The sequence below is a fragment of the Heliconius melpomene genome, chromosome 10, assembly GCF_056956725.1.
Source record: "Heliconius melpomene rosina isolate 202511_hmr_F chromosome 10, ASM5695672v1, whole genome shotgun sequence".
Classification (NCBI taxonomy): Eukaryota; Metazoa; Arthropoda; class Insecta; order Lepidoptera; family Nymphalidae; genus Heliconius; species Heliconius melpomene.
Window position 1 is genome coordinate 14,708,071 of NC_140398.1, and position 20,615 is coordinate 14,728,685.

The 20,615-nt window shown below is 30.5% G+C and overlaps 1 protein-coding gene across 3 annotated transcripts in view; it reads left to right on the forward strand.

Moving 5' to 3' along the window:
* Positions 1-610: 610 nt before the first annotated feature.
* The window catches only part of wdp (Leucine rich repeat protein windpipe), a 33,474-nt gene continuing 13,469 nt past the window's right edge, over positions 611-20,615 (forward strand). The window contains exons 1-2 of one of the 3 annotated variants that reach the window (XM_085190761.1): positions 611-892; positions 16,921-16,972. The gene's annotated coding sequence lies outside the window, so the exon portion shown is untranslated. Of the gene's footprint in view, positions 893-7,263; positions 7,362-16,920; positions 16,973-20,615 lie in introns of those variants that run through there. The other 2 variants (XM_085190763.1, XM_085190762.1) reach the window with 2 other exon arrangements.

Sequence of the window (20,615 nt, forward strand, 5' to 3'; positions counted from 1 at the left end):
TACTGAGAAAAAATTGTTGCTAAGGTCATTTGGGCAGAGATAAAAAATAATTAAGAATTTCTACATTACAATTGTAGAAATTAAATAATTTCGTTATTAATAATAAAAATATAAAAAAAAATATGAAATAATATGAAACGCGAATATTGCTCGTAGAACAAGTAAGAATTTACAGTATAAATGATATTTGTGTTAGGTGGTGCGATTGTCGTACGATGCCGGGTCGGGACCGGTATTTTAGACAGCTCGCTTAGGCGTGTATCGGTACTGCTTTTGGGGTCAAAACACACTGTTCAGGGGCGGAGGCTGGTTTTCGTAGATATCGTTTAAACCAGATCAGTTACTTTCATATTTCTCACACAATTTGCTGTTTAACAACTATTATAATACTTAATTAAAATAGTTTTTTTTATTTATCACATATAGATTTTCAATAAATTTCTAGGTAAGTTCCAAATCTATTCAAGTGACTACTATTAACGAGTCGTTAAAACCATTAGCATTGTGTTTATTTATTCAAAATAGATAAATGCAAAACATATTTAGAGGTCCACAGAGTTTGCCGTGCCCACAGAGGAGACAAGTGAAGTCGACAGTCGTTGCAGTCATACGGCGATAGCGTGTACGACCCGTACGCTGTAACCGCCAGTCCGTACCGATCCGCCGTCCAGCTAACACGCCACGCGTGCAGCCGCAGACGCGACGTGGCGTGATGACCACAGAATAAAAAAGCCGGTACTACCATTGAAAAGTGACAGTGCGTCAGTGAGAAGAATTTGTGCTCGGGATTTTTATTTTATATCTAAAATAAAAGACACATTCAATCTTATCTCAATATCAGCTTCGACGACTTCTTTTTCATTATTTTTTTAGTTTGCACTAAGCTACTTAGGTAAGTTTTTTTTTGCATTTTTTTTTAATGGTAAGGCGGCGTGGTTTGAGTAATTATCTATTTTTGTATATCATAAATTTTAATTCAAATAATAGTTACCGCTTGACAACATCACACAGTTCAAACAAGTTTTCAAGGTTCACGATTTAATGTGAAGTTAAGCATAAATCATACTAAAGTTAACTTGTAAAAAATATTCAAATACCCTACCGAATACATGTTTTTTTATACTATTGACGTACATATTTCAGACGCGCAAACATTTTATCATAATTTATTTGCTTAGAATTTTACTTTATGTCTGCTAATTATTTTTTTTTTATTTGCATTTTAAACGTAACCGCTCGCACCGATAGAGTGCCCACAGAAATGAATTATTTAGTAGTATTTGTCGATTTCGTACATAAATTGTATTTCTTAAGTCATTTTCAATACATATTTGCCTTTTATAAATGTTTTTTAGTAGATTAAAGTATTTTCGTACGAGAGTTTTTAATTAGTTCTTTACCTTGTGTGAGTATTACCTTTAAGTTTGCTAAAATCAAAATGACTGCCGGATGTTTAATGAAACTCGTATGAATAATCACTAATAATAAATATTTTATCAATATTACAAAATATTTTCATGTTTAATCTTTTTCGTCTGTTTCTTATTTTTTATTTTGTTAACTTACCAAAACGGTAAATTCATAAATTGTAATTATAAAAAGTGTTAATACTTACCTACCTATAAAAAAACTGAATCCATGTATGTTACATCAAATATTTTTTTGCCCATTATTAAAACAAAAACTTCTACTATTTTACTATTTTTTTCAACATTTAATATAATAAAAAAAAATAGTTAAAAGCTAAAAATTGTTGGTAATTATAAAACACCCTCCTCATCCTTGCAAACTACAGTCTATAATGACTCAATTAAAACAAACTTACAGTTCAACAATTATAAATAACAATCAATAAAAAAACATAGCATAATTGCTTTTGCATACACATACGTTGAACTTGAGCGGGATTGCAAAAACCACATAATCGAGAGGTCTATGTCCTGGGATATTATTTTTACTTATTTCCCCATTTCAAGGCTAGACCAAGCCATTAACCGGTGGTAGACGGCTTGGAGTCTGGGAATTGCAATATTATTACGGTAATAACGCGATTTGCAAACGACTTTGCTCGTGGTTTGTGTTGAATTATTTGGAAGTTTTGATTTTTAGTCATTTGGAATTTAAATATGCAAAATTTGTTGTGAATAAGGAATATTATATTGGAGGAGAAATTATTGTATTAGGACTTTACACCAGCCAGTCCGTGGCCCAGGGGCACCAGATTATGACTGTAAACGCAACAGGTTGTGGATTCCGATGTTCACTCGTGGAATTTAAATATTTAATATTTTCATTTCCTCGCTCTGGCATCGAGGAAAGCGTGGCTTTGAGTGCGATCACTTAACATGCAGTGATTGAAGAATTCGGTAGAAAGTGGAGAACAAAAGTGTCCTAATGGGAGCGGAATGTCTTAACATTAGGTTCCCAGGTTCCCTGTGCCTACCCTGTGCGAGATATAGCGTAAAGCAAAAAAAAGGACTTTTTATAATTATACGTTTCTTTCCTATAAAAAAAATATAAATTTTATACAGTTATTTAGGAAAAAATTAATTAACTTGATGATATCGACAACAATTAGCGCCATGAGAAATTTCAAGTTTTATATTTTTGGGTTAATAGTGATATTAATTAATCTGTTTTTAATGAATGCGAATATATTGCTGGAATTTTCTCTATCTATTTGTAATTAAGTACCTATGCAAATATGTTTTAACGGTAAAAATAATCACATCGCTTTAGTAGTTATTTTTTTATATGAGTTTTATAACTTATATACTTATAAAACTCATATAAAACATAACTTGGCTCCCGGGGAGCAATTTAAATAATACGACTTGAGTATGACACATTCTAAGTGCCCTAGGTAGCCTTTAGGTACAGTTGATTAGTCTTTACACAAAAAAACATTTTCAATTCAAACAAGTAGTTGAGAATAATTGCATTTTGGTCACTAATATAGAAATCTTTTTCTTATTTAAATTATAGTAATGAGAATCAACGTTTTACGTAATTATATAATATTGTTAAACTAAGACTTATCTGCTCTAAAAGGATTTGTCACGATTCAAATCATCGTGATATGAAGTCTCTTAGACATGTGATGTGTAAACCACATTTATGTTAATTTAGTTTAACTTGAAATAGTCGTGATTCATATCTCACCTACAAATTTGCATATGCACATGCAGATGCAAATATATGAAAATTTCTATTATATACTAAGACTTGTTGAGTTCTACGAAGATTATATAACAATTTAAATACTGGTTTTTTTAGTTAGCTAAAAAAAGCTTGACTTCATAGTCAAGGTGATTTATTTAAATAATATTATAACGCAGGTAGTTTTAGCTATTAATTATTGTATGAACATAACATATTAAGACGATAATGAAATCGTGAGGGTACATTCATATATTTTTCGAGTGACATTTTGTTTTACTCTGGTGTAGTTACGTACATTTTTATATTACATAGATAAAGTGTTATTGCCGCGGTAGAGATAATTGTTGGTATGTACCTATTGCCTTTTTATCACTTAAAAATACGGGTGAATGCAGTAAATTATATATAACTAATTTATTTTTATATTATTTTATTTTTTTTTATATCTGTCTTTGGAAACCTTAATGTCTGTTATTACTGCTGAAATAAATATGTTTAAAGAATAATAATAAACGTATTTCCTTAAATGTCTCCTTGAGCATTTCCGTGCTTTTAACTAAAACCTTGGTCTTGTGGAGATGGAATTAAAAAATATAAAGAAAAAGATTTTATTATTTAAAAATTTGTTAAAATGAACAGAACATTCGAAAAACGTGAGAAGCTAATAGCTATGTCATTATTAATACAAATAATTCACAAACACGAGTAAGTGTAAACATTATGCTGAGCGTTCGATGTGTATAATTTCACTAAACTAATTACGTAATACTTACTAATTTTGTATCAAAACATTATTGGGTAGATACGTGTTATTTACAAATGGGTATATTATAATATATATGATGAAACATACCGATTGTATTTGAAGATATTGCGAGCTAGGTTAGTCAAATGTTTGTTGAACTACTGTAATAACTTTTATATTATAAATTAAGTATTATTACATACGACAAATTGCAGGGAAATATATAATAAAAATCATATTTTATTTTTACGTTATCTATATATATAAAAGGACTTGTCCTCACTGACTGAGGTAAGACGCACGCACAGCCGTAACCGCTGATGGTAGAAACGAGAAATTTGGACAAAAGTTTACTTTCGTAATCTGGACATCCACTAAGAAGGGATTTTGAAAAATTTGAACCCTAAAGGAGTGAAATAGGGGTTCAAAGTTTGTATGGAAAAAAATTTTAATCGGCACCGATTTTTATAAAATTTGAAATTTAGATTTTTAAAAGTATTTAATTGAACATGTGTTTCATCGTTTTCTAGAATTCTCCGCCTAAGGGTGCAAATAAGGGGTTGAAAGTTTGTATGGGAAAATTCTTAAATCGCCACCGATTTTTACAACATTTGATATTTAGACTCTTAAAAATATTTAATTGAACATATGTTTCATGGTTTTCTAGAATTCACCCCCTAAGGGTGCAAATAAGGGGTTGAAAGTTTGTATGGAAAAATATTTAAATCGCCACCAATTTTTATAAAATTTGAAATTTAGACTCTTAAAAATATTTCATTAAACACATGTTTCATGGGTTATTAGAATTCACCCCTAAATACGCAAGCGAACCTGCGCGCGTCCGCTAGTGTTATAATATACGAGTATGTACGTAATGTATTTCAAGGCAAACCTTTTCTTCTGTTCTTTTCTATGAATAACTATGAATAAAACGACTTAACTACATTTTTTTTTTCAGTAATTAAAGCTCATTAATGTGACAATAAAATATAAGTTTAATTATATTATAATTACGTGTAACTGTAATGATTATGCGCTATAAAAATTGAACAGTAGAGTAATAAGCGAATAATAAATATTAATTTATGAAACTATTAGTTGCAGTAAAAAAACAAGTTTTGCAAGTGACTCACATTTTGGTACAAGCTATTGCAGCTTGTAGGATTAAAATTTAATATTGATAATGACATATTTATCTTATTTTTAAAATATTGTAATTGCGGTCATTTTACACGTTTGAATATAAATTAAGTAATAAATAATTACTATTAAAAAATAATAATTACTTAATAATAATTAATTAAATTCAAGCATTACTCCAATTTTTTTTTTTACTAAATAGTAATTCCAACCACAATTGAAACCATAATTAGAAAATATATTTCAATTACTTACATAGATTAAAAGAAAACACGCTTTTGCCAGCTCTGTGCTCTAGAAAAGTCTAAAAGATATAAAGAATAGGCTTGACATTTAACGTCAAAGAATTCAATGGCAGTTTTTTTAGTTACTCTCGCGGAAGTACCTGTGCCCGGCCCTCAGGTCATCACATATGAATGGACCTTATGAAGCTGTCTCTGCATCTGAGGAGTTATCTTAAGTTTTTGTGAAGTTATGGTCTTTTACTGTAAAGAGAAAGTCGCCTGCAAATAATTAGCGCGTTGAACTGTATCAAGTTTGAGCGTGCAAAAAAGTATGCCATTTTTTTCTTCGGAATATCTGTATGCAACTTATAAGAGCATTAATACTGACATTTTGAAATACACTTTATCTTAATACGCATGAAGAAATACTATTAATGTTGTATGTCTTTAAAATATATATTGTGAGTGCATTAACTGTTGTTTTGCAACTTTTAATGTACGCGATTATACTTTTTTAGTGTACTATGTTATATTAATAATTTATAAAAATAATAATTTTGACGTATAATTTTTATCTAAAATTCTAATTATTAATAATTTACTCGATAAATTATTAACAAGGTAAAATTATATTATATTTCTATAAAGGCATACACCAACTCTGTGAACATGACCTAATTTAATAGTAATAGAAAAAAATAAATAATTTATTATAATTAAAATAATTATGCTGATAAGTAGACATAAAAATACCTGCCCAGTAATGGCTAAAGAAGTACTTATGTAAATGAAATTGTGTAATTGCAATTATATATATTTTTCCAAAAGTGCCTATAGGTTTAAATACGTTAAGCAGAGAATATAAAAAATAGAACACACAGTACAGGAATCGACTAGAATTGTTACGTAGAAATAGAAACAAGGAAGTTTCAGGTTACATTCACAACCTCGGGTCATTGCGGTGCTTTCAGTTGCTTTCTCCCAGTCTTATCCGATGCGCGCATTCATCGACACTAATTAGACAAACATTTGCACCAATGCCTCAGGTCCCTAAACCGAGAGGTTCCCACGATAATAGCAAATTAAAAGACGATTAATTATGTCTCGTTTACAACGAGTTTCATACCATTTTAGAGAAATAACGATTATTATTACGACATTATGTATGTATATACGTTACTTAAGTCAACTTTGGAATTCAGATATACCAGTTTTTACGTTACAGTTCAATAAACGTTTAATATTTGCAAATTTGCATACATTTTTAAAAGTTGTAATTACATTTTCTGTTACATTTTTATTTCACTTTAAATATAACTGTTTATGTTGATTTTTCTATCGATTATTTTAATCATTCGATTTATATAGACATCTTTAAAGATCCTAGGTATAGCTAGTTGAATCGAGGATCTAAAATCGGGTCATTTGACAGAGGTGCGTAGCAAATGGGTCAGAGGTCATCACGCGAGCTGAAGCCATTGTGATCGTATCCATTGTGTCACAACAATAAATAATTATTACCATATACAAATACAAATAGAATCTGAATGCAGCGCGGCGTATCCTAGAACAAATAGGGCCCATTGTTTGTAAATAGTTTTAGAGCGTATAAGCTTTGGCTTTTTTTTGGTAATATTTTTAAAAGCTTTGTCTTGTTCTCTGTCTGTATTAAATGAGAGAAAAGAAAATAAGAATATTTAAATTGAAAATCGATTTTCCTTCTCATAACTTTAATATTAATTAATCATTAATTACTAATTGTTAATTACAATAGATCAGAAATCTCGAAAATATTTTTATATTAAAAATGAGTTTAATAATATATTACAAGGACGCCAACTAATCGTGGCATTGATTAAATACCTATTACTTATATAAATATCTGTGGAAAAACGTCGGCGCCACAAACTCTTCAATGATAACGTTTATCAACTCATTAGTTGTTAGAATCGAACAACGTTTGTACTAATAATTAAATATTTAATATTAGATTATTTGACACGGTGACAGAGTGAACATAATTTCTATTCTTATTATTATCGTGTCAGTTTGGAAATTTAATTATCAAAGAATTTATATTATATTTTAAGGTAAGTTTTTCAAATTTTTATATTGATTTTCTTTGTTTATTAGCTTCCCAATGCGTTAGTTGAGCACAGTATTAGAAATATGTAACAAAGTAATAAAAAGATGAGAATTGATCCCATTAGTATCATCACCTATGTAATTCTATCACCCACTAAGCCATTAGAGGCAATGTTTAAGAAAATAGGCATACATATCTTAATGTTTAAGCTGTAAGACTTTCTAATAATGTAAACATTTGAGCTTTGACTAACGACTCTCTTACAAAAGTCGTTGAGTGCATGGCACTTCTACTGTCTCTTATTTTTTTGTTATTATTAATTTTTCGTCATGTGTGAATATAATCCTTCAAGTTAAAAAACTTAAGATTCTTGAGAACTATTGTTATTAAAAAAGTAACTTATAAATATCTTTAACAAAAAGTAACATTGCAAATGATAGATTAATATCAAAATCTTTATTTATTTTATTAGCGTTCTCATGTCAGACAGCTTCGCTTACAATTCGCTGTATAAATAAAACGATGTTTTTTGTATTGTGTCATACCATAAGTCACAATGTCAAACAAGTATATAATAATAATAAATAATCTCAGTTTGGTCTAGGAAACAGTTATCGAACAGCTTTCCAAGTGTCAGCTATGGCAGAACCGGCAGTTCTTTATATAGCCAGCTCCTGCTTACCCTTTGAAGTGCACTCGTTAAAATGCAGCAGAAATTCCTTACTTACTATAGTATATTACGATTACATATTTGATTAAATTATTTACACAATATGCAATACAGTCTTTAGGTGCAATAAAAGACTTTAAAATAGTAATAATATTATTAATTATTTTTTTTATTAGGATTAAATACTTTAATAAATTGAGAGCATTTTTAATATCTGTTATATATAAGACATACCTAAGCTTATTTTTATATGTACTTGCAAATTTTTCATATTTATTAAAATGCGGGTAGAACACATTTGACATTTCAATAAGGAAGTTGCATTTCAAATTGACAATTTAATAACCCCACTGTTTAATGGTCCCTTTATGGTTGTAGCGATGCGTTAGAGGGTTAAATATTATATCGTGGGGGTTCATCGTAAAAAGAGTTATTTATGACGTTTATGAATGTATATTCGAGTTCGTATGTAATTCATTTTAAAATAAAATAAAAAAGAATGTTATTCTGCTGCAAATTTAATGGCATATTGTCTAGCTTGAGGCTATTTTAAGATTTAGTTATAGTTTTATTACTAATTAAAATAGATGATGTATACATATATGTATATATCAGTAGGTACTTAAATTATTGCTTGCAATTTTGAATTTTCAAAAGAAATGACAAAGAATTTTTTCATTGATGTATTTGGTCCATCCACTAATGTGTAGTATATATTATGTTTAATAATTATTATATAATAATTATATTAGGTCCAATACTATTCTGCGTGCGCCGTCAACATTTTGCTACAAAAAATTAAAACATATTATGGCCATTTCGATAGCACTATATTTAAATTTTAACTACTTAATAATAGGTTATAATAAAAAGTATTTTTGTATATACAGTTAAATTACGGTTCTGTTTTTGCGTTACCAAAAAAAGTAATTTCATATAATGATATATGTAATTGTGATAATCATTTTAAATTATTTAAATGTATATAAATTTAACTATTATTATTATGATAGACATTAAAAAAACTATTACAATCTTTTTTGCATTTTAGTGTTGCAATTAAAATGTTGCCGTTCTGGTTGAAACAACACCTGACTACGGAAAAGATTTTTTCTAAATAATCAAAAATATACGATTTTTATAACTGTTAAGTTCATTCTGTTAATATGTTACCTCTAAGTGTTAATAGTCTAGAGAGAGAGAGAGAGAGAGAGAGAGAGATCTCTATATATTTCTTCTGTCCTGGTAAATAGATTACTAAATTCAAAATTCAAATTCAAATACATATTTAAAAAATTAAATATTTTAAAATAAAAATTTACAAGGTTTATTTTTTGAACCTCAAATAATTTACGACCAATTCACAAAAGTTAGTGCCTCAGACCTGAGAAGAACCGGCGCAAGAAACTCAGCGGGACCTTTTAACTTTTTAAATTTAAACAATTTTTCTTAATATTGAACAATATTAAATATTATATTTTATCTCCGATCATGTATTGTTTGAATGAGACGTTAATCGGCATTCACAACATTCATTTTATACATTTCTAAAGACAAGTCGATTTGAATGAATTGCACTTTCATGAGCGACACGAGTTGCTGTGGACTTTATTATTATTTCTTGGTTTCAAATATATCTACTTTCTTTTACCTTAAAGATCGTCATCGATGTTAAAGTTCAATTATAATATATTTTTTAATCTACATTCATCTCTCGCATTTTGTGTACCCAGGTGGTCGAAAAGCTAGCTAATCATTCACTTTTCTCCTATAAAATTTGAACCTAGAACCATGAGCAAGGCACGTTCCAACGACTCTGGTAGATCAGATGGAGAATCTATTAAAAATATCTATTGCCAATAGCCAGAGGCCCATGTTTTATTGACGATTTCTCATTACGCCGTATTTCTATATTCTAGGCAGGGAGCAATAAACTGTTCATCTGATAAAATATCCTTTATGATGGCTATCCATGTTTAATGTGGACGTTTATTGAGCTGCTTCCTCTGAAAGTTCAAGTGGTACAATTAGTGTGTACATTAGTGTTGCCAATGAAAATAACGATATGAAAATGTGACTTTAAATTTCTTATTTACCTTTTTAGATCCGTCTTTGTCAGTTTAGAAGCTAAGCATTAACTTTCCACCATCCAGTATAATATAATGCCATATTAATTTTTGCTAATATTATAACTATATGATATAATAAAAAAAAAAGAAAAGAAATAAATAAAGTAGCTAAACTTTTACAAACAAAGAATCCAGAGCAATTTGAGAAATCAGATAAATAACTGTTCAACTTGAGAAAAAAAAGGTGGCACAGAATTATCGTTAATTCCAAAATAAGAAAATAATTTCTCCAAACGAGCAAAAACGCACTTAAAATGTTTGCCTTTAGCTAATTAGGCAGTCAAACGTGCCGCGGTGGAAACTTATTGCCTCCATTACACACTACGTCTTTAGAAACATCGGCCAAATTGCTATCTCATAGAGATACCGTGTTTTTTCAGCTTTAAGGTGTGTGTAGTAGGGGTAGGCAGAGGGGGCATAGTGTTCAGACACTCTGCTCCCCTCTTTCCGTCGAACTCTGAAAGCATTTCATGTTGAGTGGCGAAACTCAACGCCGCACTTTGCATGGACGTCAGATGGAAAAAACTGAAATGATTAAATATAGGAAATGGATTCCTCGAGTGAGAATCGAACCGACAACCCGTTGCTGCTTGTTGCTGCTCCTACGCAATGACTGGCCTACCATGTTCTTAGATCATAAAATTCTTAGTTAACCAGTCTAAATTATTTGTCTCCATAAATGGTGGTAAGGATATGTTATATGGTCTTATGGCCTGGACAAGGCATGTTGATACGCTCTAGGCCGTGATAATGATGGACAAGTACAGTCGGAAACTATATACTAGTGTAATTACAGTAATAGTACGCAAGCATGCATTTTCTGAAGCAGTTCCTGTACTCGTTTAAGCGCTAGTTAAACTAGAATAACGAGTATTTGCGATGGCTTAGCATTAAAGAAATTAACAGTTTCATTGAGGCAAAACGCGGCGTTAAGTTCCGCCACTCAAGACACAATGCCTCCAGAATTCGGCAGAAGATGAGGTGATCTTAATGGGAATGGAGGTGATCAAGGTTCCCAAGTTTTGACTATTCTGCTATGTAGATACAGAATACATCGCTAAGCTAAAAAAAAACAAAACCCCCCCATTCCAGTAAAGAAACTGAAGTTTGTATTTAAATCGATTAAGAAAAATAAGCAATAATAATTTCACATTTAATTACTGTTTTATGGTTTTTAGTAGTCATGCAATTAAGAGATATATCTTAATGTATTTATATTGATGGCTATCGGAGCGTCGACCATTTACGTAGACTTGTTTGTTCGCTATTCAATTACAATGTAACTCCTCACCAGCTACGGATGCAATGAGCTAACACATTATACTATTTTGTATTACGTCGGTTAATTCGTGATTGGCATGATTGCCCCTTGTTCTGACACAAGTTGTTTCTCTTTATGAATTGAAACCTATTTTGAAGCGAATCTATGGATGGTGTCGATTATTTTTTAGGAATGTTGATGATTTGATTGATGTGATGAGCATATGAGACGAGCATGTCATCTCAACCTTATCATCAGAGTTTAGAATAATATAACCACTTTTATGAATGAAGACTTATGTGAGAGCTTCTAAAAAAAAATAATTAAATCCGCTTCACGCTGTATCCCGCACAGAGTAGGGTAGGCAGAGGGAAGCCTAGTGTTAAGACACTATGTTCTCTAATTCGCCGGATTCTGGAGGCATTGCGTGTTGAGTGGCAGTACTGAACGCCGCGCTTTGCCTCGACACCAGAGCGAAGAAATGAAAATATAAATTAATATTTTTAAACATATTATAATTTTAAAAAATCCTAAACAATTCATTCTATACATGTAGACATGTGTTTGTAAATTGGTTAGTGATGGGAAAAGATCACGCACCGCTGTTCAGTTTGCTCGAAGGAAACATTTGAATAGAAATAAACGGAACTTGAAAAAATTGATTATTCGTTGAACGTGATAAATATTTAGAAGGTGAATTCAAATCGTGTTGACCCTGTCTGGTCTGGAGCCGAACTCCGCTAAGGGTACATAATTTAATGTTATTTGATTTAAGAGGCTTATTCTGATCCTTTTTATATTATACAATGGGATTCTTAGATTTTTATTTTTAGTTATACGTTGGTTTTTGGAATCTTGTCATAGAAACTTTATAGCAACTGTGCTCCAATGGGGATAATTATTTTATTACAATAAACATATTCATTTAAATTGTTTAAATTATAAGAATACAATTTGTACATTAATAATGAGGAACTAGAAGTTACATTTCCATATATAATGAGCCTCACATATTTCCTAATATAAACAGTAATGTAATTTACAAAGCCATGTAAAGGCAGCGTATTATACACATAACGGAGTCACGTATGCCGGCGGTAGAGTCGTCCTTATTTGCGCAAACAGTTTCTGAGATAGCAAAGTTTGCTCAAATGTAACCACGATTACTGAGATAATATCGACTACGGCCAATGTGAACTCACCGCTAGGAATTCCTACCTGATCTCGCCCCACTGACGCCCGAGTCTAAATGGCTTACAAAAAAGTCATTTCCTATACATTCTGTTTACAAGACCTCCGACACTGAGGTCCCTTTGTACTCTCTTCCGTCCAATGTGGCCTGGCGACCTTTTTTTGTTTGGGTTACCTCAAAATTTCTTCGGTTCGCGCGTCTAAAGCTAATTATACATAATCTCCGTTAGGGATTTAAGGGAATGTTAATGGTTCTTAACTTTTTGCCTTGCGATCAGGAATTTTTCACAAAAACAAATACGAACTTGCTTTAATAAGTTTCATATTTCGTTTTTCTAACGTAATTCAGCATGTGGATGCTAAAAGTATAATATAATATGTCATTTTAGTTATATATGCTTAGATAATGATATCACTTTTCGTGTAATTTGTACGATGAATGTTTCGTTTAGTATTTTATCTAGTCACCGTGTTCTGTGCGCAGAGGGCGACATCTCCGTTGCGAGCAAATAATGTGAATCAATCACACCCACCAGCATTTGAAAGGTGTCTCTTACATGCTAATCTGTTTTAACAATATTCACCGTCTATTTTTACTACAAGTTTGTTTTGCAAGGGCGTTTTTAGTATTAACAGGCTCAGTTACAATTTATATACGAGTAATTTATGTTTTTATTCTCCATTTTATCAATTTAGTTCTCAAGAGATAGCAGAAAGGTGAGCAAATATGTGTGTTTAGTCTAATATGTCAACATGGTTGCCGACGTCCCTCGTGACCTTGTTGATGCGAACACGTTTATCAGTTTCGAGGACTTTCATAACCATTCCAATATGCCATTCAATAATAATTTAATATACATTTTAATATGCTAATTGTTTATAATTAATTATTATAATCAATTGGAAACTGGTTCGACTTGTGATCACGTCATTTAATTAATATTATTGTATTTAATTTCATCTTAGTTTTACTGATTTAAATGTTCAGATGAGCTGGCGCTACAGAAATAGCTTTGTTACCTTAATATTGTTATTGGATTACTATTAGAAGGTAAATAGCAGAACTATTTTAAAAACTGTATATCGTATTAGTGTAATTGTGTGTGCTATTCTCGTATTTAACTCGCTTAGGTTCGTACGTCTGCCAGCTTTGTCATTTTGTTATATTAGCTTCAATGCATTCTGTGTGAACTACAGTACATACACATACAGTACTAAATTTAAAGTCAAATTAGCTATGTATTGTCACTTGGAAACAAAATTCGACAACAATTAATTACGAACAAATATCGATTTTCGAATGACATCAACATTTATGCTAATATTATCAAGATTTTGACGTTAAAGTGCAGAATTTTCCAATGTAAAGTTCATCAAAGACTCAACAAGCAGATTTCGAGATAGATGACAAAATATGCATAAAATCAATGTTTTACGCTACCAAGGAGGTTCCCACGGCAACCAGTACTCGCATGTTGGCTAATAAACGCTACCCAGATGAGATTACTCCAACTCGCATACAATTTACGCACTAATGCGTAACTACAGACGACCGCAAACGTTTCTTATTTGCACGATTCAAATGTTACTACGAGTGTTGTAATGTTTCATTACGCATGTTATCATACGGCATATTAACGCAATTCTGTTTTCTTTGAGGCCAGTCGTGGCGCAAATCGACTGGTTGCGGATTCGATTCCCACTCGATGAAATAAAATATTTATTTAAATTTATATTTTCGTTCTGGTGTGGAGGCAAAGCGCGGCGTTCACTTCACCAGACTTCGGTGGAAAGTGGAGAACGGAGTGTCTAAACTCTAGGTTTCCCCTACCTACCTTGCTGTGTGCGGGAAACAGCTTGAAGCTGATTTTTATTTCTGTTTACCTTTTTGCGCAGTTTTCACTGCAATTATGACATGCTGTGGCAGTGTATCTTCCATCTTGTGACTATAGATGCTGTATATTTTAAACATCGTAAATGTCATCTTGCAACGGCTATAAATTTTTCTAATCTCGTATATTTTTATGTCAACCGTGTCCTTATAGAGAGGTTAAACTTATACTCCTATTTAAAATGTCTCGGCAGTGTCGGTAACATCTATTATGAATTTAATTTTATTTTTATCTACAATTTTCGTATTTAAATAAAGTCGTTTTCTATAATACTTATAAAATAAATTGTCCAAACTTTGTAAAAATTTTTCATTTCGTTCCATTTCGTTTTCATTCGTGATATATCTGTTCTAGATGTTATATTTACTAAAAACTGATAAATATTTGATACTACCATGTCAGTTCATATTTAATTAGCAAGGACTATAATACGATATTTAAGAATCAAAAATTGTCATAAAATTTAATAAAGCTGCAAAAACTCTCAACGAATGAATCTAATTATGCTATAACTTTCACGCTATCGATTGTATTTAAATGGTTGAGAGAAATCAAGGTGGTATTGTTTCTGATCTGTAATTCACTCGGTAGCTTATAATTGACAGCACTGTGATCCGTTTTGCAAAACAATTTATGGTTGCCGCCCACTCCTCCACTATTGTACTTTCACTTCTTCCTACAGTGAGACTTGACCACGAATTCAGATCTGATTGTCAGACAACTGTGTCAGGCGTGAGTATGTTGTACTCTTTTATATCACTTTCTTCTAAATCTCAGTGCATAATCTATATTTCTATACTAATTTTAAATACTGAATTTTAACTTCATTGCTATTATATTTGAAAGAAAATAGAGGTCGCCATTTTAAAACTGGAGAACAGAATGTGAACACTTAGTTATATATATATCAACCTCCTCAACAAGAAAGAGGCAAATGTAGATATTTAAAAAATATAAAAAAAGTTAAAATTAAATTTTTAATATTGACAATATTCTATAAAAGTTAAAATTAAAACTAATTAGACCAGTAAATCAATGTAAGATGTTATCTTCTCCAAAGTTGATAATAAAAATCCAGTACGGTATTCGCAGCGGTTTACGTTTACTGTTACCTTAACTATGTTACACTTATTTAAATGACCACGTTGAATTACGTTGCATATGGTGCAGGGAATTATTATATGAAATAAATATTTTATATTTATAAAGTAAAAAAAAATAATAGTAATAGTCGAAGATATATAATTGTTGTAAAACGTTAATTAGTTATAATGTAAATCAGTGTAAATTAAATATTGAAAATTGTCATCTCGAACGAAATTCTCCAAAATATCTCATAAATATGAGGTTTTTCCAATTATCGCAATTTATTATTACCCGTGACAAATAACACGCATGTGTCAACACACTAACGTTTACGTCATACAAATTCTAAATTAAAAAAAGCCGGATTCTCCAGTAAAAGTGCAAGACATTAAGATAAAACAAGATACACAGACATTTCTTAATCTACACAACCTTAGCCTCATTATTGTGACAATGATTCATATAAATTAAGTTGGAGAGATGATTATTATGTATGAATTGTAAATGGCTTGTTGCAAAAATGCTTTATTTTTATTTATTTAATTAAATAAAAAAATATATTATTACCTATTTTTATGTAAAAAAGTTATTTAAATATTTTCATAATAAGTATATCTTGTTAATCTGTTATTCGCAAAGCAAGCAACCTCACTGCAATATGGTCATATAGGCAATAAAACTTTGCAATCTTTCTGATAACCTACGATTCGATATTGAGGCCGAAATGTCAACCGCAACAGTAATTTATATTAAAATACTCTTCGATATAGCGATTGCTTGTTTCAACTGAACTGAACAGATTTAAAATGTAAATATTTAATTAATGATATAATTCTGCGGAAAGTCGGGAGCGGGAGTGTCTTAACACTAGGCTCCCTCTGCCTACCCTGCGACATGGATATACAGCAAGAAATTAAAAAAAAATATATAATTCTGCAGTCGACTTTAGCATTTATAATAAACAAACTACAAAAATACCTCTTTATAACGTATTTTCAAAGGACAAACACAGCCAATTCGGTGTAGTCAATTTGGCCGTTGGCAAGATGGTCCAGCTGTTCATATTTTACCTGCTAAATAATAGTGTTCCCGAAACAGCTGTTTGGATTCCGATCATTGAATATAATAATACGGGATTTCGTTTCTCATGTCCTATAAGATCATTGAAACTGTTTTTTTGATTGTATTCTTTATTGAACATTTGTAAGTGCAGCTGCAATTTTGTTGAACGATCAAAGTGCACGGCCGAATGATTTAAAGCGTGCTCCTTTCTTTCTTCAATTGATGCCAGTTTTTCTGATATATTCATTCATTTTTTCTTTGTATTGTTCCAGAAGTGCAAGAAGGTGGTGGGATGTCTTAGCAGTTGAAGCTAATTTTTGTTTGGTGAGTAGCAGTTTTGACTTTCTGAGTACAACTATAATCAATAGGACCCGTTATTTGAGAAAGCCATTGATTTATTGACGTCATTACGCGTTTCAGATTGCAATCTTAATGAACTGATTTCTTTTACGAGTTCACGTCACTTTGTTTGACGCTATTTGATATGAGATAACAGTAGCGGTTGTAAACCAACTCCTTATTTCGAAACGCGTGTTCTAATACATATGTATAAGGTTTTATAATTAATTTAATAGAAAAAATATTTGATGGTATCATTATTATTGATTCAAAAATACAATAAAATATATAGAAATACATAATATGAGTAAAATCATTATTATTTATGTACAGTACAAAGGTTTACTCACTTGTATTATTATTTTGTTCTAAATCCATATTAAACGAAGATGTTTTAAAACATTCGTCACAATATTTGTATTCATAGTACTATATTTACTGTTCTATTGTCACGCATGACATCAACTTGACTGACTAGAAATCTGAGTCATTAGTTACTTGAGAATAAATTAAAATATTTAACGGAACGTGGAGTTTTTTAATTATTTTTCTATGGCAGAGAAAATACAAGACCTTAATATTACCTTTGATTTACATATTATATTTCGATATTGCATGATGGTAGGCGATTCCCAATGACCCGCTTTCTCTTAACTGTTATTGTTAATTTTCAGTATGAAATAAAATAAAATATTTAATAAAAACACCTTTTTAAAAATAAGCTTTCTAGACCTCTTTTCATGATGTATATTTTACATTTGATAACCATATTAAGTGGATTGTGCAAAAATTGTAATCCGCCATTTTATTGCGGCGGCCATTTTGGATTAAAGATTATATTCATTAAATATAATTTAATTGTCATCAAAACTGAAGTCGTAATCCAAATTTCAGTTTAATCGGACACTCGAAAGTGGGTCACAGATACTAACACAACAAGTCAAATAAAAGTTTGTGGAAATAAATATTGCTTTTACAAAATTGCATTTTTTTATTGTATGTATAAGTCTATAGATTCATTACATATGACACAATAACATGTGTTGCCATACTATTATGATAACTTTTTTGCATTGTCATTTTGTTTTCATTGTGTTGAGATCAGTTGTAGCGCAGAAGCACAAGCGTGTAACTGTTAATGAGACAGATTGTGGGTTCGATGTCCACTCGAGGAGTTGGAATACAAAATTTTCAATTCATCGCTCTGGTGGTGTTATATTCCTCAACTTCATAATTCAGCTGAAAGTGGGGAGCGGAGCGTCTTAACACTAGACTCCTTCTGCAAACTCACTGCGTGAAGCTCAAAAAAAAAGTTTTTAATATGTAAGAGTACATCAAAATTCGCCAATTTATGAATCAATAAATAAACACTAAAAGAATGAATCCATTTATATAATTTAAGATTAACTTGGCATGTTTATCATTTCAATTATCATAAATCGTTTACGCATCAAATCTGTGGCTTACGGGTTAGATATTATAAATATATTTACAGCCAATAGCACGATGTGTTTTCCAATGATATCTCATTTTCAAGTGACATAATAGGTCCATAGTTTAGTTTTAAAGTCCAATTTTGTTGCTATATTACAAAATGTATTGATTTTTTTTTAATGAAATATTTTATTCTAAAACTGACAAAATATAAGTCTTATTTGTATATTATATAATACGATTTTTATTACATTTATAATATTATATTAATTATTGATAAACAGTAATTATTATTTTGATTATAAATTGATTTACGTAAATTGTTTTTACTGAATCAATTATTTAATTAATTAATTATAAATTATTTTTGCACTAATCTTTATTATCATATTTATTAATAAAATACAGTATAAATTATTATAGAATATTTTTAAGAAATTTCTAGAAAATACAAGTAGGTAGATAGGTACGTATCAAATGTATCTCTCCGTTTTCTCCGTTCCTCTCTCTGTCGTGTTTCTTTCATTGATTGATAAATAGATTTAGTGAACTGTTCAGTTCTGATGATTCTGATCTTTATTCCAGCTAAAAACCATTCTATTAATATTGTTTAGTACTACAATGTACACAGTAATTTTTAAAAAGTATATAAGCTAAAGTTTAAATAACATGTGAACAACAGTTGGTAGAGGGATAAACAATTGGTTTTAATTAAACTGCATTACATCAATCGACTACCAATTATTTGTCGTTGGACTGGTGCAGCACGAACATGCAGTTAACACACATACATATATTAATTCACGAAATGCCACGCACTTAAGTGCGATTGCAAGAAATTGCCATTTTTTTGCATGGAACATGTTAAGATTATAATAATATGACGAACTGGTCTATTTAGATCTAGACGCGGCGTTGAGTTAAGCCATACATGATGCACTTAAAATGGACGGAATTTCTAGATTTCTTCTTTTAACCATCGTATGTACGTTCCACTGCGCCATAACTACACGTATTCCCCTTCAGTTATCATTATACTAATATTTATTATATATATTAAATAGTCCTATATATAGGGCACCTCGTGGTTCCCCACCTGCAACAGGATATATACAATGTGGAACAAATGTCATGTTGATTAGCAAATTTTATCTACAGATAACATTGTCCTACTAAATTAAGTTCTCTAGACATTTCTACGAATTTTGGAATATTTTTCTCAGGGTTTTTGATATGTTTTGAAACACAAATGTGCCATTAAGTGGGGTCGAACCTTTTTTTGCTCGTTTCACAGTAGTGTCAATTTCGAAGAGTATGTAATTCTAATTCTTTCTTCTAATATTTTTTGTTAGTTTAACAATTTTCAATAAAAATAAACAAAAACATATGTTAAATGTGACTGTAAACACGACGGGCTGTGGGTTCGATTCCCACTCGAGGAAATTAAATATTCGTATTATTAGTCAGAAGCAAAGCGCGGCGTAGAGTTCTGTCACTCAACACGAAATGCCTCCAGAATTCCGCGGAAATTGGAAATCCTTTCCTTGTCCTTACATTAAATGATGTCGTTTAATCAACGCTCTTTTACATCTAATAGATAAAGGATATTAATATGTTATCAGTGAGGTCGTTCGTGTAAGTAAATAATCGATAACGATATGTACTGTTGCGTAAAATATTGATTGAAATAATAAAATGCATTCATGTGTGACGTTATCGACTTATTTACCTTAGTTACTATCTGAAATAAAATGTAAGAATATTATATTTTGTGGCAATTTGAATACTATATTATATATCTATATATATTTGTATGAGTATTTGTACTAGAATAAATAAAATTATTTTCCTTTAGATTTTGATGAAGATTACCTAGTTCTAGTACAAAAGTAAACGTTTCAAACTACAAGTTACAAAACCAGTTAAGTAGAATATTTTTATAATCATGTTAAAGTAACACTATCTAAACAATATTATTGAATGAATAGACAGTATAATATTTATTAATAAACTGATGTTTATTTTAGTATATACACGTTTCATTTGAATTAATAATAACATTATAATTTATTATAACTACCATATTTGTACGTCTTATCAGTTATCAGTTTCACCTTCTGCTTATCTATAACAAGAGTAAAGTGCATAATATAATTAAATTCTTAACTGAGTACATAGTCATATGAATTACTTT